Here is a 24,502-nt window from a genome sequence, read left to right on the forward strand (position 1 = left end):
AACCGCGAGACCACCGCGGCCAGCGGTGTTGTGTCATTTAATAGTTACGTCAAGATAGTCGATGCTTTTGTCTTGTTCATGTTCCACTGTAAGTGTAATTTCCTAATGCAGATTTTTGAAGCAATTTAGTATGTCTCCTATGTCTTTAGCATCCCCTTTCACTAACAGTGGTGTGTCATCTACGTATCTCCTGCAAAATTCAATTTTCTTTTGACGGGGTTCTTGGCTGCTAAATAATTTTTGTTCCAAGTGATTTATGTGTATATCAGCTAAGGTACCCGATAGCCTATACATGATCCCATTGTTAGGGCATATGGTTACATATAAATGTTGTCATTAAAGATGCAGTAGTTGTAACTTAGCTAGAGTCCTAGCAATGGGATCATGTATATCAGGTACCATAGATGATAGAGGGGTTTTTCCCCGTTCCATTCACTTATAGAAAGCAGGAAAAATGATTGCTTAAATGCCTCCGTGCGTGCTTTAATTGATCTAATCTTATCCTCATGATCGCTGAGGAAGTGATGCGTAGGGGGTTGTGGAATATTCCCAGAATCACCATTTAAAGTCGGTTCTCGGAATTGTTTACTTCTATGTTCAAGAGTCTGCCAGTTCAGTTTCTTCAGTATCTCTTTGACACTCTCCTAAGGATCGAAATAACCTGTAATCATTCATACTGCCTTTCTCTGTATACGGTCAGTATCCCCTTTTAGACCTATTTGGTACAGGTGCTACACACTTCAGCAATATTCTAGAATGGGTCGCACAAGTGATCTCCTTTGTAGACTGATTGCATTTCCCCAATGTTCTACCAACAAAGCGAAGTCTACCACCAGCTTCATCCAAGACTGAGCCTTTGTGAGTATTGCGTTTCATATCCCTACAAAGTGTTACATCCATGTATCTGAATGAGTCCAACCTTGCCTGAATATTATTTCCATCACTCATCAATGTTGAACTCATCGGTGCATACGGTCCCATTATTGTCTATGACAATTTGTCGGCAGCTCTGGTATCCCTTCTTAAAGAATTTAACTTAATGCTACATCTTTTGTGCCTCTTTTCCCAAGAAATCGGGTTGAGTCTCCACTAGCGTTCTTTTAACGTACATTCACTTTGCTCTCCTCAAGGTTGCTTGGGTGGTTTTCCGTCTTCTTCGAACTGTGCTCTGCCACTTGTACCCAGGTCTCCCTTAGCTTCCCTTCCTTTGGCTCAAGCCTTCATACATTCGTCCCCAAACCAAATCATCGTATCTCTGATACGCTTCTGGTGGAAGGCATTTGGCATCTTATTTACTATATCCTTGACTTCTTTCCACATTCTTCTGGGTTCTTTTGTGACTCCACTTCTTGCAGAATTTCAAAGCGGTTACTGAGCTGGAGGTGAAATTAGTCTTTCCTTGTAGTATATTTGAGCGCATCAAGATGTTAGCGTGCTACTTTCGTAGATTGCTTCTGCCTCTGGCAGTGGGTAGTACTTTTAGCCAACTTTTTACTGAGAGGTGGTAGTTCCCGCACTCTTCATCCCAGTTATTTACTTTGATGCCTATTGCAAAGTGATCTATCTGACTAACTGTTTTACCATCTGGCGACACCCAAGTTCCTTTTTGTATAGCCTTCCGATGGAAATTTTTTCTGTTGTTTAAAATCCTTTTCGATGTTGCATGCCACTGTCGTTGCTGAGTTCATGTAAACTGTGTTTTCCAGTTGTTGACTGGAATACGTCTTCTCTTTGCACTTTAGCATTCATACCGTCCCAGTAGGATTTGACAACTGCTATTCGGGATGGCATCAATGACTACCTCCAATTAATTAATCACTCTGGATGTGCTTTCTTCTGTGGGTGCATGGCAGTTCGCAAATGAAATTTTATATATCTTCATTTCTACTGTAATACTGCTATGATAGAGGTCACTGATAAAAACCGAGATACATTAGCAGCTAGCACCTTCCTCACACAATATCCTCAAGCCAATTTGTGTCCTGTGTCACAGATTTTCGACATGAAGGGCATCAGTAGCATCTCAACGAACTTCACGTAAAGCTACTAAATCCATCCTACATCTGCCGATCTCCTTTACTACACTGACTGAAGCACCGTTTTTATATAAACTATGGTTATTCCATGCTCCAAATCGTATGTGATGTTCTCACACATTTCGTCTATTTTCTGTTATGAAGTTCTGAGGCTGCTTGTAGTTCTTTTACCGTTAATAAATACTGGAGTACTAGTGTTTTTGATTTTGGGGTAGCTTTCACCTTGTTCAGGGTTTCCAAACTGTGTTCCGCGGGAGTGAATAAGTTCTCCGCGAAAAACTATTATTAACAAGGCGTTTTTTTCGACATTTTGACGATACTAATTTTTTAAAATGTTATTTGGATTTCTGTATTATTAGTTATGATTTAAAGTTTAAGTAAACATCGAATAAAACAAATTTTTTCTCTTTTTTAAGAATTTTATTAACCTTAATAATAAACAAGGTGTTCCATCAATGTACCTGGATTCTCAAAGTGTTCTTTCAGAGGAAAAATTACGGGATTCCTGCCATAGATGAATTGGTTTCTTTACAGCTGTCGACGTTCACCTCCCTTTTTCTCTCATCTCCCATTTTCTTAAAAATGTGAAAGGATGAAGGGCGGGGAGTAGGAAGATAGAGCGTTCTGACACAGCGTTTGTATGGCTCATCGAATAACTGACGGCCTCGTAAGATCCTACCAGTAGCTATATGATCGTCCACGTGTCATACGAATACGCATCCCACGAACAGTGCTGCTTTACGCCGGTCTCTCCTGGAACTACAGTTCACGTATACAGTATACGGTGACGTCACAGGTAAAAGACGACAAGGTAGAGAGTGTATATAAGTGAACTGAACGAGTAATTCACTAAGTAAAGTGATCTACAACGCGATGTTATATGAATAATAGAATTCGCGAAATGCGAGTATGCTGGTCGCTCTCAGATTCAGTGATTCTTTAACTGCACAAAAGTAGGCACATCTATGCTTACAACAAGGTAGGAAAGTACTTTATACACTGGAAACCAAAAGAGAAAAATATGGTAATAACTAATATCTTTTTTTAAGTGTTAATTGCGAATAAAGTTTATTTATAGCTAAAAGTGTAATAATAAACTTTTTTCAGTGTTGCATTAAAAAGCACATCTACTATCATGAAAAATTTCTTCTTCTTTCTCCAAGCCTGGCTGAAATCGTTAGCTCCAGGAGAAAGATTTTTGGTATCACCTAAACGGCGCTAAGTAAAAAAAAAAAAAAAAAAAAACTGTCTACACAAAAATGTTAAATTCTGAGAGCTCTTTTCAAAGATACTAATTTTTATTACACTTCCATTTTTAATTCTGTAGCTGAGTTCAGTTCACCATTTCACAGCAGCTTCCGGGCGACGTAAGATTCACTGTTCCGTTAGCCATCAAGATTTGCCTAAAACGTGTTTTATGCAAAAATATCGGAAGCACTGTTAGCGAGAAACTCTCGCTCTCTCTCTGTTTCTCTCTATCTTTCTCTTCCTCTGGTACTTCTGTCCATTCTACTTCTGTCTAGCCTACAGCGCTCTCCATGCATTCACTATTCAGTGTGTTGCACTCACTTGTCTTTAACCATCCTCCCCTCATCCTCCCCCCTCCCCACACACACACACACAACCTATCAACATCATTAAAGGTATGTTCGCACGATGCCTGTTTCGTCGTGTGCAATCGCAGACGCACAAGAATAAAAGGAAAATCACAGAAATTTGTGGAAAGAACGCATGTACGCATGGGCGTTCTCGTGTCCACACATTGCCTCATTGCGCAATCAGCCTGCTATGAACCCCTTTTTTGTTTGGGAGCTAGTGTTGCGTTTATTGTGATGAAAAGGCGATTGTATGTACAGAAATATACAAACAACAGAGATACAATAAATACAAAGTGATGACAACGTTTCGTCCGCAAATTTCAGGAGGAGATCACAACAAGATTTTATTTTTTTGCGTGGGAAATTGCAACGATAAGGCTGGAAATAAAATTTTGTTAGCCAGTAAGTGGCGACTTATATACCCATTTGAATTATTTATTCCTTCATTTCAAAACATAGCATTTCAATTCTATCTAATTTGTAACTTATGATGTGGAATAATTGCAATTTATTATTTGATTTCTTTGTATCTCTCTTCACTGTAGAAAATGCTCAAGCTTGTAATTATTAGCACATTTTGTTCCTATAGACTTATTACAGTTTTAACTGTTAGCGTCTGTAAGCACTGTTCTCATGTACAGTTGTAACACGTTCCATATCATGCAATACTCTTGTATGCTGGATCAACAGAACATGAATAAATAAATAAAAATAACAGTGAGTATTTCTGAAAATGGGGAATACGTGCAGGAGGTTCTTAGACGTTGTGTGAAAATTTATTAACTTCCAACGCCTCATTTACATTTAATCATGAAATATGATTGGTAGATTAACATCCCCAGACTCTGCAAATTTGGGAATTTCGTAGACGTCAGAATCCACTAGAACGAAGGCTGTGTTTTTCAGGTTCGTATTTTCTGCGTCATCAGCGTGCTTCATTTCTGTATTTAGTAGTTTGTTGAAGAGCTACTGATACAACATCACTTCTTTTGTTCAGATGTCACGCTCCTCAGTTGTTGTGCTTTTAAGTCGCCGTAGCACGAATATTCGTCCACAGTTTTCGTATATGTACACTTTTCATAAATTTTTGGCTTATTTTTCTCTGTTTTCCTACTTCCAAACTTACGGTATTTTGTTCTTTACAGAAATATGATCGGAGACATTTAGCACATGTGTGCTAAAAGGAACTCGTTAAACTTCGGTTACATGATAAATCAGTCTAATCTAAAAACCGTAAATTCAACTAAGTACCTAGGTATTACAATTACGAACAACTTAGATTGGAAGGAACACATAGAAAATGTTGTGGGGAAGGCTAACCAAAGACTGTGTTTTATTGGCAGGACACTTAGAAAATGTAACAGACCTACTAAGGAGACTGCCTACACTACGCTTGTCCGTCCTCTTTTAGAATACTGCTGCGCGGTGTGGGATCCTTACCCGATAGGACTGACGGGGTACATCGAAAAAGTTCAAAGAAAGGCAGTACGTTTTGTATTATCGCGAAATATGGGAGAGAGTGTCACAGAAATGATACAGGATTTGGGCTGGAAATCATTAAAAGAAAGGCATTTTTTGTTGCGACGGAATCTTCTCACGAAATTGCAACCACCAACCTTCTCCTCTGAATGCGAAAATATTTTGTTGACACCGACCTACATAGGGAGGAACGATCACAACGATAAAATAAGGGAAATCAGAGCTCGTACGGAAAGATATAGGTGTTCATTCTTTCCCCGCACTATACGAGATTAGAATAGCAGAGAATTGTTAAGGTGGTTCGATGAACCCTCTGCCAGGCACTTAAATGTGATTTGCAGAGTATCCATGTAGATGTATATAGATCTAATACATGTCGATCTGGAAACTATCTCGAATTTTTATTCAAATAATTTTCAGAAGCAGAATTCCATACGACTTTTTTCTTTGTCTGTAATCACCTATAAACTTAAGCGTGCTTCCTTTGGAGTCAGCAGACATTACTGCACATTAATCGTTTGACAGCACAACCTCAACGCAATACACAGTCAAACTCATATGAGCTCCAGCTGCCTGTCGGCTGCTAAAAAGCGCGAAGAGTCCCATCGAAGACGGGTTAGCGATGACATTACGCACGGCCTCCATTTCCAGGAAATTACATAAGCACAAAAGCGCATGCGTAATTGCGATGTTGGAAATTTATGCGCATGTGCAAAGCTGAACACAAAAAACGCATCGTGTGGACGCATCTTCACTCCCGCACTACGCTTTCATTCTACTCACATAACGATTAAATTCATATGGACATAAATAAAATGACGTAGCACACACATCACAAAGCATAGACCAAAAAAACGTTTGTAGACAAAAACAAAACCAGGGTTATCAAAGATAGACAACACTACACACACAGAGCACTCAGACACACATTTGGTAGCAGTATTTAGTCACTTTTTAACAACTGGAAATTTGTAGAGTTGCAACCCCATCTTGGCCAAAAAACTATTGACAAACACTAGAACAGCTCAAAAATGTGCAGGCAGAATAAAGTTTTGGATTTAAGCAGAAATCTTTCGAAACCACAGTAAAGTAAAAAATTAAACTTAAATCTCATACAAAAGTACTATTTTTAGATCTAGACCCATAATAAAAATTGTAAAAACGTTTGATTCCAGACGCCCTGAGTACCTTTTAAATGAACTAAGCAAAGGGCCTATGGTAGAATAAAAACGTGTTTTTCATATTTGCAAGTACAGATTTGAAATACCTTTAGTAATTATGCAGCAGCTGGCGATGTCATGACCACACAAATGAAGAACCGTTCTGTCCGTTTGAGAACAGTTTGGTAGAAGAGATGATGAATGTGTTACAGAAAGAAACAGTAAATGTGGGAGTTGTGGTATAGGTAAAGCAACATCATACGCGCAAAAGTCGAGAAATACTCGGGCGATAGTCTAGTTGTACGCAAAGTGTGTTTCAAAGTAATTTACATGTAAATTTACGAGACAGAGAAATGTATTTTCCTCTGCCACTTACTACACACTAAAAACACCTAACTAGTTCTGATGTTGGGCTTTAACAGACAGCTGCATTTGCCGTCGAGCAGTCTGAAGAAGATGTCGCAGAACTTCTTTTGACTCTAGCATAATAATACCATCGAGAAGCGTTGCCAAATTGCACAACACTGTTATTTTAGCTTAGCAGTTTAAGTAATATGTTTATGTGCATCCGTATTCTACGCTCTTTTTAAGAGAAAGTGAGAGTGTAAATGATGAGCAAAATAATTTATGAGTCGCTAGGAAATTTATCAGAGTGCTATTTCTGGAAAGCCTCCCAAAATTGATGACACAATAAATACTCCATGTCTCCTTCTTTAAGGTCTTTTACACTTTAACATCTGAAAATGCGGAGGATACATTTGCTTGGTCGCTATCCAGATGTTTTAAACATATTGTGACGGAAATAAATGTTCTGGTGGGACCTTCAGTGCGAATGGCCTGTAGGGAATTTTCGCGAACTGCCAACCATTCAAAACTAGGAAGTAAGCCTTGAAGAAAAGACTACATTCAGTGAACAGTAATCTGCCAAGTTTACTCTACAACACAAATGTTAAAGAGAATACTCAGAAGAAGGAATGATGTGTATAATTTAAAGTCCCGTCGGCATTATTTACAACTTCTACGGAAACCAGACCGCAGTTAGAAGAGTCAAAGGACATGAAAGAGAAGTCATGGTTGAAAAGGGAGTGACATCACCGATTTTGTTCAGTCTGTACATTGAGCAGTCTGTGAAGAGCACCATGGAGGAATTTGGAAACGGAATTAAATTTCAGGGACTGGAAATAAAAACTCTGGAATTTGCCACTGACATTGTAATTCTATTAGAGACTGCTGAGGACTTGGACAATTCGAAAAAGTACGCCACCAGTAAGCATGGGAACGGTGTGCACATGGAAGCGTTCCAGTCACAAAATATAGTACCGTTGGTCAGTCATTGAAACTTTGACTTGGAACAGATATGCAATACTGTAAGTAACATAAACCGTCAACTTATTATATCTTCCAGACGCAAACATTTAACGAACATACAGTGATTAGTACAACATGGATTCATCAATGACTCAGTTAATACCTTACTTGTGATGTAACAAATACATATACATTCTGATAAGAGAAGTGATCTGTTACTAAAACTTATACTTGGAACAAAGTATGTGTCATTTAAAATAATATTACTCTTTTAATAGCTATACGATAATGTCGTTAGGTAAGTAATGCAAAACTAAAAACAGTACATAACTAGTTTCAATATGTAAAAAATAACAGTTGACGTGAAGCTAGAAACTGGTCTAGTAAATTTGTGGCAAAATTATGGAGAATGAAACACTTTGTAAAGAGCTGAATAGAATACGTCAAAACCGACAAAATGCTTGTAAGTAAAAACCTTTAAAATAAGGAAAAGAGAAGAGCTAGCATTTCACAGTAAATCGTCAAACAGATCGAAAAAGATTTTCTCTCTAAAATCCAACTGTTCGTTAAGCAATGATAATTGTTTCTTTTTATGGTGAACATAAATTTCTAATTCTTCTAAAGTATTAAACATTAGGCTCTTGGGGCCTTCGTGGAAGATTTTTAGATTAGAAATAGATGGTACGGAATTAGTATGGCGTGCAATGTGTTGGCGAAAAATAAATTTACTACTAGTCATTCCTGATGTACACCTTATTGCCATGGTTGCTAATGGTGTGCCTAAATTTGTTTTGCAATAAATTGGTTGCTGTGAAGGCTGTGGTTGTTGTTGTTGTTGTGGTCTTCAGTCCTGAGACTGGTTTGATGCAGCTCTCCATGCTACTTTATCCTGTGCAAGCTTCTTCATCTCCCAGTACCTACTGCAACCTACATCCTTCTGAATCTGCTTAGTGTATTCATCTCTTGGTCTCCCCTACGATTTTTACCCTCCACACTGCCCTCCAATACTAAATTGGTGATCCCTTGATGCCTCAGAACAGGCTGTGGTTAAGTCTGTATTATTCAACAATTTATAAATTTTGTCAGATGTGCTACCTAAGTAGGTCATTTTAGTAAATTTATAGCTGCTATTATTATCAGATGGAAGCGAATACTGATAAAACTATATAATTTTCTGAATAAAGAATTAACATTGTCAGTTTTATAATCACTCGCTTTTGTGATCTGCTTAAGAACATTAATCTCTTTCTGAAGAAAATCTGACTCTAATGGAAGTTTCAAAACTCATGGACTGGAAAATTTCCTTTCTGTTTTTAAGGGGATGACGGGAAGCAGCATTGAAAATGTCAGTTGGAGTAGGTTTTCTGAAAATTGCAGACTGATATTGCCATTGTGATTGGTGGTTGTAATGTCTCAGAAAATGATACTCTTCTGTATCTCATGTTCGACTTTAAAAAGAAGTTAAGGGCGAATGCCATTTAAAATGGTAGTTAAATAATCGATTTTATCTCTAGTATTATTATGTAATACAAGGATATTGTCGCTGTATCTTTTGTAGTAAATGACCTTATTTGTGATATATAGGTTATTTTTAAAATACTGTGTTTCTATATGATTTAAAAATATATCTGCAGCTGTGCCTGCTAAGCAATTTCCCATGACAATACTATCTCTCTGAAAACACATTTTTCCATTAAGTAAGTAATAATTAGTAACTTACCTTTGCAATTTCTCCTATATTCATAATTTTGTGGCTAATCAAACTGGTTTGTATGATATATATAATTTCAAGAATTAGTATATTAGTATAGAGATTGGTGATATCGACTGATGTGAACCTGGCACGATCACGAATATTGAAATTAGATATTTGTTCTGCTAATTCGAAGGTATTCTTGATGTTTAAAGATTCTTCAAAAATATCAAAAGTTTTTAGTTTATTATTTAGTTTTCTATTCAATTTGTAGGATGGAAAATTCTTATTGTTCAGTATAGGACAAATAAGCATACGTAATTTCTGTAATCAGATTTGTGATCTTAATTTTGGTAATTGGGCGGTCATGGCTTGAAGAGATGCAGTGGGTGGAGCTCTCGCTATTTATGCAGCAGCAACTGCACATCATGCAGCAATTGTTCTTCATATAATTCTAGAGGGGTTCATGATCTGTGACACTATCTCCAACAATCATCATGGGTATTTCTTCTTCTATTTGGATTGTAATTATTTTTATTTTTGTGTCTATTTTTCTTGTGACCTCTAATAACTTTCGTGTTAGTCTGGTTACAGAGTGATATTTGGAAGATGATCAAACACTGATCGAAACCATTCACCTTTTTTCAAATAAAATTATTGTATGCAGTGTAGACTGTTTTTTATTATATAATACCGAAAATCGAATAACGGATGAGGAGACAGCGAATCGAATTCAAGAAAAAAGAAATTAATGGCACACCTTGAATAAAAGAAGATCGCTTGATAGAACTGTAAGGTGGATATGTCATTTTGATTTTTGTATGTTATGGATGCGAATGTCAGAGAGAGAGAAGTAAGTTATGTTACTGTTAAACACTCCAAGTGTATTTTTCACGTATTGAAACAAGTTATGTACTGTTTTTAGTCTTTTCATTACTTACCTAACGAAGTTATTGTGTAGCTATTAAAAGCGTAGTAATATTTCAAATGACACATATTTTGTTCGAGTCAAAATTGTAGTAACAGATCACTTCTCTTATGAGAATGTGTATGTACTCGTTACAGCACAAGTAAGGTATTAACTGTAACATTGATGAATCCATGTTGCAGTAATCACTGCATGTTCTTTAACTGTTCGCATCCCTGGTCTTGTCGTGACACAGTCTTTGCCTCTGCGCAGTCTTATGCATTCTTAGTTGAAGTGTGGTAGGTGATGGACGTTATCTATAGCGCTGTGTTCACTTGTGATGGTATCTGTCAGATGAAGAAAGATTTGTTATAAAGGATAGCAAGGATGAATATGATGTATATATAGGAAAGCGAAAGGAATATAAATTTTCATTAATGTTATGATTTTTTGAAGAGAAGAAGTTTGAGGTAAGACTGCAGCACTGCACACCTAATCTGTAGAAATGATTGTTGTTGTTACAGTAAAGCTGCATGCCCTTGGGAAAAATTGCGGCTGTAATTTCCCCTTGCTTTCAGCCGTTCGCAGTACCAGCACGGCAAGGCCGTTTTGGTTAGTGTTACAAGGCGAGATCAGTCAATCATCCAGACTGTTGCCCCTGCAACTACTGAAAAGGCTGCCGCCCCTCTTCAGGAACCACACGTTTGTCTGGCCTCTCAACAGATACTCCTCCGTTGTGGTTGCACCTACGGTGCGCTATCTGTATCGCTGAGGCACGCAAGCCTCCCCACCAACGGGAAGGTCCATGATTCATGGAAATGATTATTGGGAGTTAATTAACTTGGTTCAGTTGCTCAGAGCTGAGAGAATGACCATTTCACTTCCCCGGGTCATGCATTCACACATTAACTGATTAAGCTGTTTGATTTTTATAGAAACCCTCTGTTAACATTTTACCCTTTTTGAATCATTGTTCACTTTGTTAAGAATAGTATTGTCCAGGTCAATGCAACGTGCGAACATCAGACAAATCTTTACTCTGTCTTTTTGGATGCATACTTCGTTCTAAAATCGTTCTCTTGGGATATCATTTCACGGGAGTAGTTATTCTCCCGATACCACTGTTTATCATTACACACCATCCCATTGCATCATGTGTTATGAAACAGTTTGAATATATACTTAGAAACAAAAATCTGGCTTAGCCGCTGCCTGCTTGCTATTTGCTGTCGCGCTTTCGAGAAATCTGCAACAATGTTATTAACATGCAAGGTAAGTGGAAATTTTGTGATTACGGTGAGATAATTATTTTACTTTAGTTGCGCATTTAGTATGAAGGCAAGTTGTATTGAGACTAGTTACAGTTCAGTTCAAATTAGATTCTGTTTAGTGAAAGGTTAGCATACGAGTTAAAGTTGGATAACAGTATTATGGGTACTTGGTTTTGGTAATATGTAGACTTTCTATAGAGTGGGAGGTGAAGTTAGGCTAAATTTCATACAGAAACAAGTATAGTGGGGAGGTTACAGAACACATGCTGAGGTATCAAGGTATGGTCACGTTGGTAATGAAAAGAAGCGAGGGTGTTAAAAACTGTACAGGGAGACGAAGGATGGAATACAGTAAGCAGGTTCAAATGGATGTAGGTTATGGCAGTCATGTAGAGTTGATGTGGCTTGTACAGCATAGATTATCATTGAGAAGCGCATCAAACAGGTCTTCGGAGTGAAGACCACAACAGCAGCAACAGGGGAGGGTACTGGTCAAGATCTTTCAGAGGAACCATTCCGCCATTCGCCTTAATCGATTTAGAAAAACCAAGATACACGCATGTTGGAATGGCTAGTCAGATATTTAAACCGCCTTCCTCCCAAATACGAGTCCATTTTCTGGTCAACTCTATCTCGCTCGTTGCCAGCGTTGAGTTGCAGTGATGGTTTCATTTATCCACTGATCTTCGCTGCCGGTAGAGTTTGGGTGTGGTGCAGACCCCGCAAGCCAAGGACCGAAGTTGTCAACAATGCAATGTGTAAGATGTTGGTGGCTCCATAATGGTGTAGACTGTGTTTACATGGAATTGACTGGATTCCCTGGTCCAGCTGAGCCGATCCTGTGCAGTAGGGAAAGGGGGCCATGAGGACAATTTTGATATCAAATTGATTAAATTCATCAATTAATCCCCCCCTCACACCGGTCCCACAGTTGATGTTATGTGTTTTCCTCAGTCGACATGTGGGTCCCTGCCCCCTCTGTCCTCTCCACCCCTCCCCCTACCCCTCCCCCCACCTACCCAATTGTCGAAATTTCGAATTTTAGCGGGAATTTCCAATTCTGACGGGAATTCCTTTGTACCAGGATTGTGCTGACGTCCCATCCGGGAATTGGCGGGAAATTAAATATGGCGGCCCCTTTCTGGGACTCAGACTGTGGCCCCACTGGACAGAAAGTCCAAGTGAAACCCCATACACATAGAAATTGACCAGATGCAGGAGAGGAAGGTGAGGCTAGTCTTATTTATTTATTTTGGTTGGCTAACTGAAATAAAGATCGGCTTTAATTATGTAATTAATCATTAATATCTGTCCTAATTACAAAACTACATGTGAAGGACTTCACTAGGAGTGTCTAAAATCGCAGTACAGCTCAAAAATTGGCAATGTCATACAACCGGTGGAATTATGCTGGGAAAAAATTTCACAATACGACTCGAAACTAGTGGCAGACATATTCAAAATCTACCTTTCACCTACGAGCCGGCAGGAAGGATGTAAAGTACTATTTTTTTTTTGGTGGGAAATATGTTCAACTGACAAGATGCTGGTTTAATCACTATTTGATGACAGAGTTCGCTACAGATGCCTCACTCTACAGGTCAGGTTATAGAAACCAATACACGCTACTGAAACTGATGGAAAATGCTTCTCTGCTCTAATTGCAGATCAGAATTCAAATCAGTGTCTGTAAATAAAATTTCGTGTACATATCTATTACAAACATTTCAGACAAGCGATATATAGCTACAGAATAAACCTTCTGTTCCATTTGGTCACATGTCGGAAGAAACACAATCATTTTACATTTGACTACAACAAGCTATAATTCAAGAGGACGTTGCTATTTTTTACACTATGTCAGGTCCTGGTTTACCAATGCGATGGTACATCGCACTGGCACTTAGGAAACAAATCGTGAGAGACTGCCTTGTAATAGAACCTCCTATAAGATTTTACCGTGTCTCTCTCTTCCGATATGTTGAAATCAAATAACATCTGCGTGCTTACGTTTGACACTTTCGATCCATAAATCCCTTCTAACGACCTGCATCTAAAGTTTCTGTAATGCAGAAGACAATCACTCACAATAGCTGCAGATTCATGTGTTCTAGTTCTGTAAACAATATGATCATCACAGCCTGTTTCACACAAGCAACTCACATGTCTGGAAAAAAACGCTATCATTTCTATGTTCCACAATAACCTATAATTGAAGTGGTATCTACTTTATAATAAGAGGTTATGAAGTATGACATAACACAGGACTTGCAGTAACTCATATTTTTAAATATACAATCATGACAATAATAATAAAAAGGGTCATGATCTCATGAGAACAGATGCAGCCGATTTCTATTAGTTTTATGAGCAAAATCTGTGTATTTTTGAGAGAGCTATCTACATCCAGACTTTAACCACTTATACTACCCCTTGTAATAGAACCACCTATAAGATTTTGCTGAGTCTCTCTCTTCCGATATATCGAAAAACAAATACTCTGCGTGTTGACATACACCCGTATCGCTCCATTTAAACAGGTGACCAGTAGTCGAAGTTGCTTGCACAGACTGGAGGAAAACCATATCCAAAGGCTATGAATCACAGGAGAGGGTTCCTGTATTGTTCCTTCATAAGCAGTTTGTACATTGTTTTCCCAGCTGTAAAACATCCACACTGTGTATGACTACAGTTTTGTACACTGCCAAACACTTCGTTTTTCTACCGCGATTTCGAGGTCTAAGTCAGGTGCTAAACTGACATTAACATGTTTTGATCCATTGATTCTCACGGAAACCTGAACACTGCATGGTGTAAATTATGCAGCTCCCACAACACACAGGTTGGTAGAAGTAAAACACAGAGGCAATGTTTCTCATTGACAAAAATGTGGAAGACATAGCAACTTATGGAAACTGGAAGAGTTTGCGGCACTGCAGAGCGTTTACAACAGCTGTGATGACCTGTATAGTCAATCTCATCTTCCACAGTGACAGGGTGGCGGATGTCTGGGTGTTTCGTTTTGAAAAGCACTGTTTCCTCATTTTGCAGCCATGTACATGATTACTATTCCGATCTTGACCATCGCCGGAAGGTACTTTTCACAACGTGTGTGAGGTAGTAGAAATAAAAAGAGGTGCTGTTATGTTATTTCTGAAAAGAAACAACATATGGAGAGCATTGCAGCATATGGAAATAGGACGAGTCTGCAGCATTGAGGAACACTTCCAAACAACTGCTTGAAGGTGGTGACCTCTACATTTAATCCCACGCTCCACAGTGACATGTAGCATGTACCCAGTGGTCTTTCTTCCAAGGCTCTCTCCATCTCAACCAAGTGGTGTCAGTCAATCATGTGGTAATCAAAAGCATACCAATGGACGGATAGGATGGGAAAGACACTGTTGATATGGGACGATGTACTGTAATACACACAACAGTTGATAGAAAGATCAATTTTTGGCAATTTTAGCAGTTGTTCTGTAATTTTAACACCAGCCAGTGACATAGCAGAACCGGCCGGGGTGGCCGAGCGGTTCTAGGCGCTACGGTCTAGAACCGCGAGACCGCTACGGTCGCAGGTTCGAATCCTGCTTCGGGCATGGATGTGTGTGATGTCCTTAGGTTAGTTAGGTTTAAGTAGTTCTAAGTTCTAGGGGACTGATGACCTCAGATGTTAAGTCCCATAGTGCTCAGAGCCATTTGAACCATTTTTTTGACATAGCAGATTGCTTCCCAGTTTCTGTATCATCACTAAATCACCCCTCCATTACTTCACAAGTGCCATATACTAGACTGTGAACGCAGATAGATAACTTTCAAGGAGATCCATTCAGCCATATACATCAAAGTATACCAGTTGTTCCCTAATTTCGACGCCAGCCGATGACACGACAGAATGCTTCCCAATTTCTCTCTCATCGCTAAATCACCCCTCCATTACTATGCAAGTACCATATACAAGATTTCAAACGCTGATATATGACTGTGCATTACGTTTATCTGGTCATGTACACCAAAATATACCATACAGCCTCCTATACCGATGGAATTAGGTTGCCTACATATTCACAGCTTATCGATGATAGTGCAGAATTTACGATTACGACTGGCCATCTTTCCCTGTGTCGACGGCCGTCACAGAGTATTCTCGCATTCATAGGATGATGTTGCAGATTGACAAATCCCTCCTACATTGTCCTTGACTGATCCTCCGTGAACATGCTCCCCAAATTAATCTGAAACTGATTAGAGGTGTGAAGGTCCCACAACCACTACATTCCATGTCTCATGAAGGAACAGGGCGAGCTGTGTCTTTAACTGCTGTTCAGGAAAAACTGTTCCGCACCAGTCTTACACATGGAACCCATCCAAATGCACAAGATCTCTGCAGATGCATGCATATTGAGCAGGGTAGCACCTCTCATCAGTGTGTAGTGGACATGAGAGTGTTGTGGTGATATAACAGATGGTTAAGAAGATGTATGTAGTTTATACGTGATGGAACTCTAGACAAATGGAGTTTGAAACATTTCACGTAAATCAACCATGCTATCAACTCTGAAGCATTATTACACTGTATGGAGTCAGTACCAGGAAGGTACCAGCATGAGAGATATGATTGTAGAGCATAAATGGACACTACTATGGTTACATGATTCTGCACCTTTAAATGCTGCATTGTTCAAGCCATATTATTTCCATAGCATTAGTCTTGTGGATTGCAGGTTATATTTGTCCAACATCAGAAATGCGACCACCCCGCAGGTTTCCTACCCCAATCATTACGGTGAAATACTTTAAAATGATAAAACTACTTCCTTCTACACTATTCCAGTGTTCTAGGAAGGCATTGTCAGTGTATATCAAGCTGCTTATAAACCAATGAAGTCAGGGAGCTGCTGTTCTGTCTCCTAGGAATCTGTAATTCGATAATATCTATATTCGACTGCATGTGTGAGAACACAGTGTGGATGGGGATACATATGTTTCACCTGTTTTAATGTAGCGCCTCTGTCTAATACTTGTGTCGCCTTTGTTGAAGTATGCATTACAGAAACCCACATAGTTTGCAGGCGGACGGGAGGGGGTTAAAAATGCATAATTTTTAAGCTTTTCTCGGTCTTGAGTGTCCGGGTAACCCCAACCTACCTCAAATCCCCGCATTTCATGGTACCTTTTATCTAATTTTGTGTATTCTCAATCAATTTACGTAATTTTGCAAGTTTTTTCCGCGAGTTTACATATTTCGCCATATTTCCCTAAATTTTACGTATTTCCCATCAATTTTTCATAATTATACCAGGTTTTCCTCGATTTTATGTCATTTTTTGATAGTTTTTGATATTTTTCCATATTTATATGGTCATATTGCCGGCACATCCATGCATTGTTCGATTTTTTAACGAGGATATTTGCGTGTCTTGTTCACCAGCCCACTAAAAGACTCAAAAAGTGATGCAGGATGGAAACTCGTAGCCTAGAAACAAATCAGTGTACTGCTATGATACATCAGAGAGCTTGTATGCAGACTCATGCAGCGAAGCACTTGATGGAAACTCAAACTCTGGCACAGTTGTACATGTTCATCTGACTTCCACTGTACTGTGAAGGGATCTTCAACAGGGAGTTGGCAAGTGTACAGAGTTGATTTCTGCTGCTGCTCTGATATTTTATCCCAATAAATACATACTCTTATTGCTTAGCAGAGCATCTTCTCTACTTTTGTTTACACCTTCCAACTCTGATACGTCCCCACAACCAGGCCAGGACATCTACAAACTGATGCCCGATTTTATGCAGGGTGGACGTGTATAGACTTCCAAAATCTGGTCATCTGTGGTCAGTGGTGGAGCTGTTGTTTTTATTCTCTTAGTTGGACGTCGCAAATTAACGAGATACAAATTGTATCCCGCAGGTGAATGAAAAAACTCTACCGATTTTGTTCATAAAACTAAAAGAAAATGGACTGCGCTTGTTTCTGTCGAAATAGGGCATTTATTATTGTCGCAATTACAAGAGAAGTGTTGACGTTAAATGTAATTGTTACAGTGGAGTGTTTTCACATTTAGAATGGCGGGCACTTGCAGGGGTGGTGTGGTGACAGTCCACTGTGTGTGCATGTGATTGCCTTAGGCAGCTGTGCCCTGACTGGGGCACGGCATATGGGACGGGGGTCCCCTCATTTATCTCGTAATCAGTTGGCTTTACATCCTTTTGTGTCGGCAAAGAAACGTCGCCTCAGACGGGCTGGCTGCCGTTCCACTGCCAGCAGGAGGGCAGTAGGTCATAGAAAAACCATGGGTTCCTCGGTAGCAGTTGACGTACGCAGCTCCCGTCTGGGGATATGCAGCTCCTACACGACTGCTCCGCCTGCAGATCATACAGAACAAGGTGCTACGAATCATTAGCAACGCTCCACGCTACACGCGCACCGTGGATTTTCACCATGAATACCGCCTTGATACCCTCAAGGAAGTATTCAAAAAACACGCCACACGACTATACAGGAACTCGAGACTCTCGAACAATCATTTCACCCTCACTCTGGGAAACTACGATCACAACCACAGGTGGAAGCACAAGCGGCCAAAGACACTGCTAGCTAGGGCATAGCCACCTGTGGTAAACTAACATACGCAAACAAGCGACAAACGTCGGCAAACCCCTGCATATCAGCAACACTGACTGGTAACTACCAGCTGCTATTAGAGCCGACCAATAGGCCACAGCAGGGACACCGACGAGCTCGCCCACAGACGCACAAACAGTCCGCCAACATTTCCTCACACTGTGCTTCCGGTATATGACCTATCGGACACAAGATCGATAATAAACCTAACTGTTGCAGGTTGCTGACGCTGAACGAGGACTCTGTACCAGCACCCAGCGCCAGCCGCCGAGCAGCACAACCGCACAACGTCAAGGTATCGACATGCATGATACCCACTACTAACAAAGCCTATGCTTGCACGACCAATCGCAGGCAGCAAGACAACCGCTACTGCTCTCACCACCCGACCTAACTATCGCAAAGGTTTTTTTTTCCCTTGGCTCTTGCCTTGGCACTTTTTTTCCTCTGCCCTTCAAACCAATACCCTTCGTTCGACTGCGACCCAATCTATCTCCAGATGAGCGCGTATTAATGGTTAACCCTAACCAGACGTACGCAAACATCGCAGTACCCACATCCTGCGACACCTCACTTTAGTGAAAACTAACTCTTATGCAGAGATGGCAGTAGACCTATTGTGTTGGCCATCATGCCGGTGTGGGAGTGGAGGGGCTCCACCAAAAAGTTGCAGTTGACTGTTTGAAAAGGCCTGTGTCCCCACTAAAGGGGTAAAGGGGGAGGTAGGGAGGGAGGGAGGGATGGGGAGGGATGAGGGGCGGTAGGAGTGCCTATAATTTCGCTAGTGCTCTGCCATACATCAAGGAGAAATCACGTTCATCTACCGCCATCTGCAGTGTTTTGGGATGACGATTTTTCCCAGTACATGGGTTGCATTGTGACCTGTTCATTACAAGTGCTTTTCTTTACGACAATTTGGATGTGTAATTAGCGCAGTGAAGCATTTTGCATCCGTTGCAGTAGTGTGTATTGGCTTCCATTACCTGGGCTGCAGGGTGAGGCATCTGTGGCAATCTCTGACGTCAAACAGCGATACAGTCCTCAGCTGTATGCTTACAGGTAATACATTTGTTGAACTCCTCTCTATTCAAAACCAGCATTACGTCAGTTGAACATATTTCCCTTAAAAAAAAAAAAAAAGGAGCTAGTAACTTTCATCCCAGCCCTTTCCCTGCCAGCCTGAAGCGAAGATTTTGAATACGCCTACCACTAGTTTCGAGTCGTACTGTGAAGTTTTTTCCCTGTAGAATAGCACCAGTTGTATGGCATCGTCAATTTTCGAGCTGTATTGCGATTTTAGGCTCTCCTTGTATAGCGCTATGCATATAGTTGCGTAATTAGGACAGATCTTTATGGTTAATTATATAATTAGGATAGATCTTTATTTCAGTTTCCCAACCAAAACAAATAAAGTACATTAACCTTACCTTCCTCTACTGTATCAGGTCGGTCTCAATGTGTTGGGGGCGTACTTGGGCTTTCTGTCCAGAAGGACCAGGGTGCAAGTCCCAGAAAGGGCACTGTTGTTTTTAATTTCCTGCCAATTCCCGGGTGGATGGGGTGGCGTGGGATGTCGACACAGCCCCAGGACAAAGAAATTCGCACAAAAATTCGAAATTCCACCAATAGGATAGTTGGGGTAGGAGGGGGTAGGGGAGTGGTGATGAGGGGGGAGGGGGCGGGGCCCCAAGTACCGGCTGAGGAAAACACATAATGTCATCTGGTGTGTGGTGTGTGTGTGTGTGTGTGGGGGGGGGGGGGGGGGGTAATTCATTGATCAGTTTATTTAATTTGTATATCAATTAGATTTCAAAATTTTCCTCATGCCCCGTTATCCCACTACTATCATAGACCAGAAGTTGTTATGTTTAGTTGCTTGGAGACCATTTGCAGCTATTCATGAACTTCATTATCCCAAAAAACGATGGAATTTTTAAGGATACCAAAGCACCATGTCACCAGGCCTCAGTTGTTCGCGACTAGTTTCAAGAACATTCTGAGAGTTCAGGAAAATGGTTTGGCTACCCAGATAACCCAACATGCATCCCATTTTACATCTATGGAACATAATCGAGAGGTCAGTTCATACACAAAATCGTGCAGCGCTAACCATTTCACATTAAGGACAGCTGTACAGGCAGTATGGCTCAATCTTTCTGCAGGGAAGTCCACCTGCTTAGTTGAGTGGTAACATGTTTTCGTCCCATGCAGCAGGCCCACTTTCGATTCTCGGCTGGGTCGGAGATTTTCTCCGCTCGTGGACTGGATGTTGCGTTGTTTTCATCATGATTTCATCATCACCAACACACAGGTCATCCGATGTGGTGTCACCTGAAATAAGACTTGCAATCTGGCGGCCAAACTTCGCCGGAATGGGGCCTCCCAGCCACAAATGCCATACAATAATTTCATTACATTTTTTTTCTGCAGCGGACTTCCAAAGACTTGCTGAGTCCATGCCACATCAAGTTGCTGCACTACTATGGGCAAAAGTGGGTCCGACATGATATTAGGAGATATCCCAATGACTTTTGCTACCTATGTGTAATACCACCAAGTAACAGGCGACCGCACTTAAAATAGCCATGGCTTGAGAAATTGCGCTGAACAGATTATACTCTCTTTTAAAGTTCACCGCAACCGGAGTGCAGAGCTCAAGGACTTAGCTATGCCTCTTCTGAAGTCGTCCGCTCACTTTGCCTGCCAGGAGTGAAGAGGGCGCTTTCGATAACAGCCTCTTGACCGCCAAACCGAGATACCAATTCGCAGTCCTGATACATACGTAAATGACCTGTAACTGATGTGTACCCCCTCTCCGAAGTCAAGTGTGAAGTCATTATTTAAAAACGGTCAAAGAGTATAATCCCACACAATATCGATAGGAGCCGACATGGCTCAATGTGCTCGAAATGTTCTTACTAATCCTGAAGTCAGATACTATCGGATCTTTGTCTTTCTTATAGGCATTACGCTGCGTTTATCAATAGTGACGATAGCTGCCATTCATTAGACTTAGTGCAAATGTTGTCCAAATGTTTCTGTTTTTCCTTACAGTCGTCCAACAACGATTCTTTCCTACATTACCAATTTATTACGAGTTCTTTATTGTTCACCAGCCATGGCTGGATGGTCTACATCAAGTCGAGTGGTAGTGCAACTAGCGGTAGCAGCGCCTGAGAGTAGTCTCAGTTGACACAGCTTCTCATAAGAAGCGTCTATTTGAAATTTCATCAGTGTTCCTTAGCTTCAACTCCTATGTCTCATACGTGTCTCTGTATTTACTGGGCTGCCTTTAGTATAGATAGGAACGGTGACTGCTGTGTTCAAATGTGTGCCAAGTTGGTAATCCTTCAGTCACAGCTCCAGGTGGTGTTGGCTTTGGTCACACAGCTTGAGGCTGTTGCCAGGGGAATCACTGTGATGGAACAGATGGGGAGATCCGAGGCACGTCCAGGATGACCCATGCGTCCACTGATCGGTCCACTACTGTGACTGCTCCGGGTACTGCCAATGCTGACGTTGACCACTCACTCGTGTGTCGAGTGGCAGGTCGCTCAAAGATGTGGCTGGCAATGAAACACTTTCTGAGGGGCCAGTCGAAGAGCCTCCTGGTTTGATTGATTTTGGGTGCTATCTGTGACTGATGAAGCTCGTGAGCCGGATGAAGTCACTCGCTCTGTTCCAGAGGGAGCCACTCTACCTGCAAGTTCTGGAAGTTCTGGGCGTTCACAGAAGGTGGGATTACTGGTAATGGTGGGGGGGAGTCATATGTTAGGCGCGTAATGGGGACCCTTAGGGATATGGCCGTGAAGTGTGCACCCTGTGAGCGTACAGGAAGGACTCACTGCAGATGTGGAACAGGTGTTTCCGAGACCCACGAAGAGCACAGGGTGCAGCCAACTGTAGGTCGTGGCTCATGTTGGTACTAATGACGTATGTTGCTTTGGATCGGAGGCTAGCTGAAATAGTAAAGACTGGCAGACTTAGTTGCGAGATGGAGATGGAGCTCACCATCTGGAGCATCGTCGACAGTACCAACAGTGGTCCTTTGGTGCAGAGCCGAGTGGAGGGTCTGAATCAGAGGCTGACATGATTCTGCGACCATGTAGGTTGTACTAAACAAGTACTAAACAAGGTTTTTCCGAAATTGTCACCGAAGAAGACGAAGTAAAGATTCCATAATTCGAACCAACAACAACTGCCATCATGAGTAACTTAGAAAGTTCAGATTGTATACCAGTCAGGTTCCTTTCAGAGTATGCTGATACTATAGCTCCATACTTAACAGACATATACAATCGATCGCTCAATGAAAGATCCATACCTAAGGATTGGAAAGTTGCACAGGTCACACCAATACCCATGAGAGGAATTGGGAGTAATCCACTGAATTACAAACCCATATCAACGTCGATTTGCAGTAGGATTATTGAAGATATACTGTGCTCAAATATTATGAATTACCTCGAAGAAAACATTTTTGACAAATAGCCAACACGGATCCAGAAAATATCGTTCTTGTGAAACACACCTAGCTCTTTACTCTCACGAAGTAAGAAGTGCTGTCGACAGCGGGACGTAAAATTGATTCATATTTTTAGATTTCCAGAAAGCTTTCGACACCATTCCTCGCAAGCAATTAAATTGCGTGCCTACGGAGTGCCGTCTCGGTTGTGTGGCTGATTCGTGATGTCCTGTCAGAAAGGCCACAGCTCCTAATAACTCACGGAAATTCATCGAGTAAAACAAAAGTAATATCTGGCGTTCCCCAAGGCAGTGTTATAGGCCCTATGATGTTCTGATCGACATAAGCGATTTAGGAGACAATTTGAGCAGCGCTCTCATTTCGTTTACAAATTATGCGGTCATTTACCGTCATGTAAAGTCATCAGATGATCAAAAAGAATTGCAGAATGATTTAGACAAGAAATCTGCATGGTGTAAAAAGTGGCAACTGACTGTAAAGAATGAAAATTGTGAAGCCCTCCAATGAGTACTACAAGAAATCTGCTAAATTTCGGTTACATCGATAAATCACAAAAATCTTAAGGCCGCAAACTCAACAAAATACTTAGGGATTACAATTACGAATAGCTTAAATTCGAACGATCACATGCATAATGTTGTGCGGAAAACAAAATAGAGACTGCGTCTTATTGGCAGAACACTTAATAGATCTACTAAAGAGACTGCTTACACTACGCTTGATCGCCCTCTTCCAGAATTTTGCTGTGCGGTGTGGGATCCGCATCATATAGTATTTATGGTGATATCGCAAAAGTTCTTAGAAGGTGTTATAGCGAAATAAGGAAGAGAGTTCTGCGTATATGATACACTAATTGGAGTGCCAATCATTAAAACGAAGTCGTTTTTCCCTGCGGCAGGATCTTATCATTAAATTTCAATCACCAACTTCCTCCTCATTGTGTGTAAATTTTTGTTGGCGTCCACCTACATAGGGAGAAATGATCATCATAATAAAATAAGAGAAATCAGAGCTCGCACGGAGATATTTAAGTGTTAGTTTTTCCCGCGCGCTGTTCGAGAGTGGAATGGTAGAGAAGTAGCTCAAAGGTGGTTCGATGAACGCTCTGCTAGGTACTTCCTTGTGAATTGCAGAGTATTCACGTAGATGTAGACAATAATATTACCACAAAAAATACAATATTGCAATAAAACTTTACTTAAGAACTAAATTACAATATTGTTTGCAATAATAAGACAACTATGAAATCAATGGTAGAACAAAGTGCAGGTAAACAGCAGGGTTGCTGTTTGCATGGTACTGAGTTGCAGCTCAGGTAGGCCATGTTCTATCACCAAAGAAAAATCCTTCAATACTGTACGAAGGTTGCCCTTTGAATTTACACAAACTCTTACTTGTAAATTACTCCATCGGTAATAAATGAAAATTTGGGCAGTGCATTAAAAATATTGTGGCTACCATTGGGTAATTGTTTTGTATCTTTGTTAATCAACGGCCGGCCGATGTGGCCGAGCGGTTCTAGGCGCTTCAGTCCGGAACCGCGCTGCTGCTACGGTCGCAGGTTCGAATCCTGCCTCGGGCACGGATGTGTGTGATTTCTTAGGTTAGTTAGGTTTAAGTAGTTTCTAAGTCTCAGGGACCGATGACCTCAGATGTTAAGTCCCATAGTGCTTAGAGCCATTTGAACCATTTTGTTAATCAACATCTTGTCCTGTATATACTGTCTTTATTGCGAGTGCTGTCTCCTCCTGTAGGTCTTATGATTTATCTTCGTGAGAAAGAGGCAGGTGAATCTAAATCGGCTGAAACCAGCCAGAACTCCTACCCTGGAAGAAACTGGCTTAGAATGGTCAATTTTTTTGCTTAAGGTAATGATCCTCATTGCTGTGTTTTGCAATAAAGCGCTTTCTTGCAGCTTGCTCCTCCCCCCCCC

This window comes from Schistocerca americana, chromosome 1 (assembly GCF_021461395.2).
Source record: "Schistocerca americana isolate TAMUIC-IGC-003095 chromosome 1, iqSchAmer2.1, whole genome shotgun sequence".
In the NCBI taxonomy this organism is placed as follows: Eukaryota; Metazoa; Arthropoda; class Insecta; order Orthoptera; family Acrididae; genus Schistocerca; species Schistocerca americana.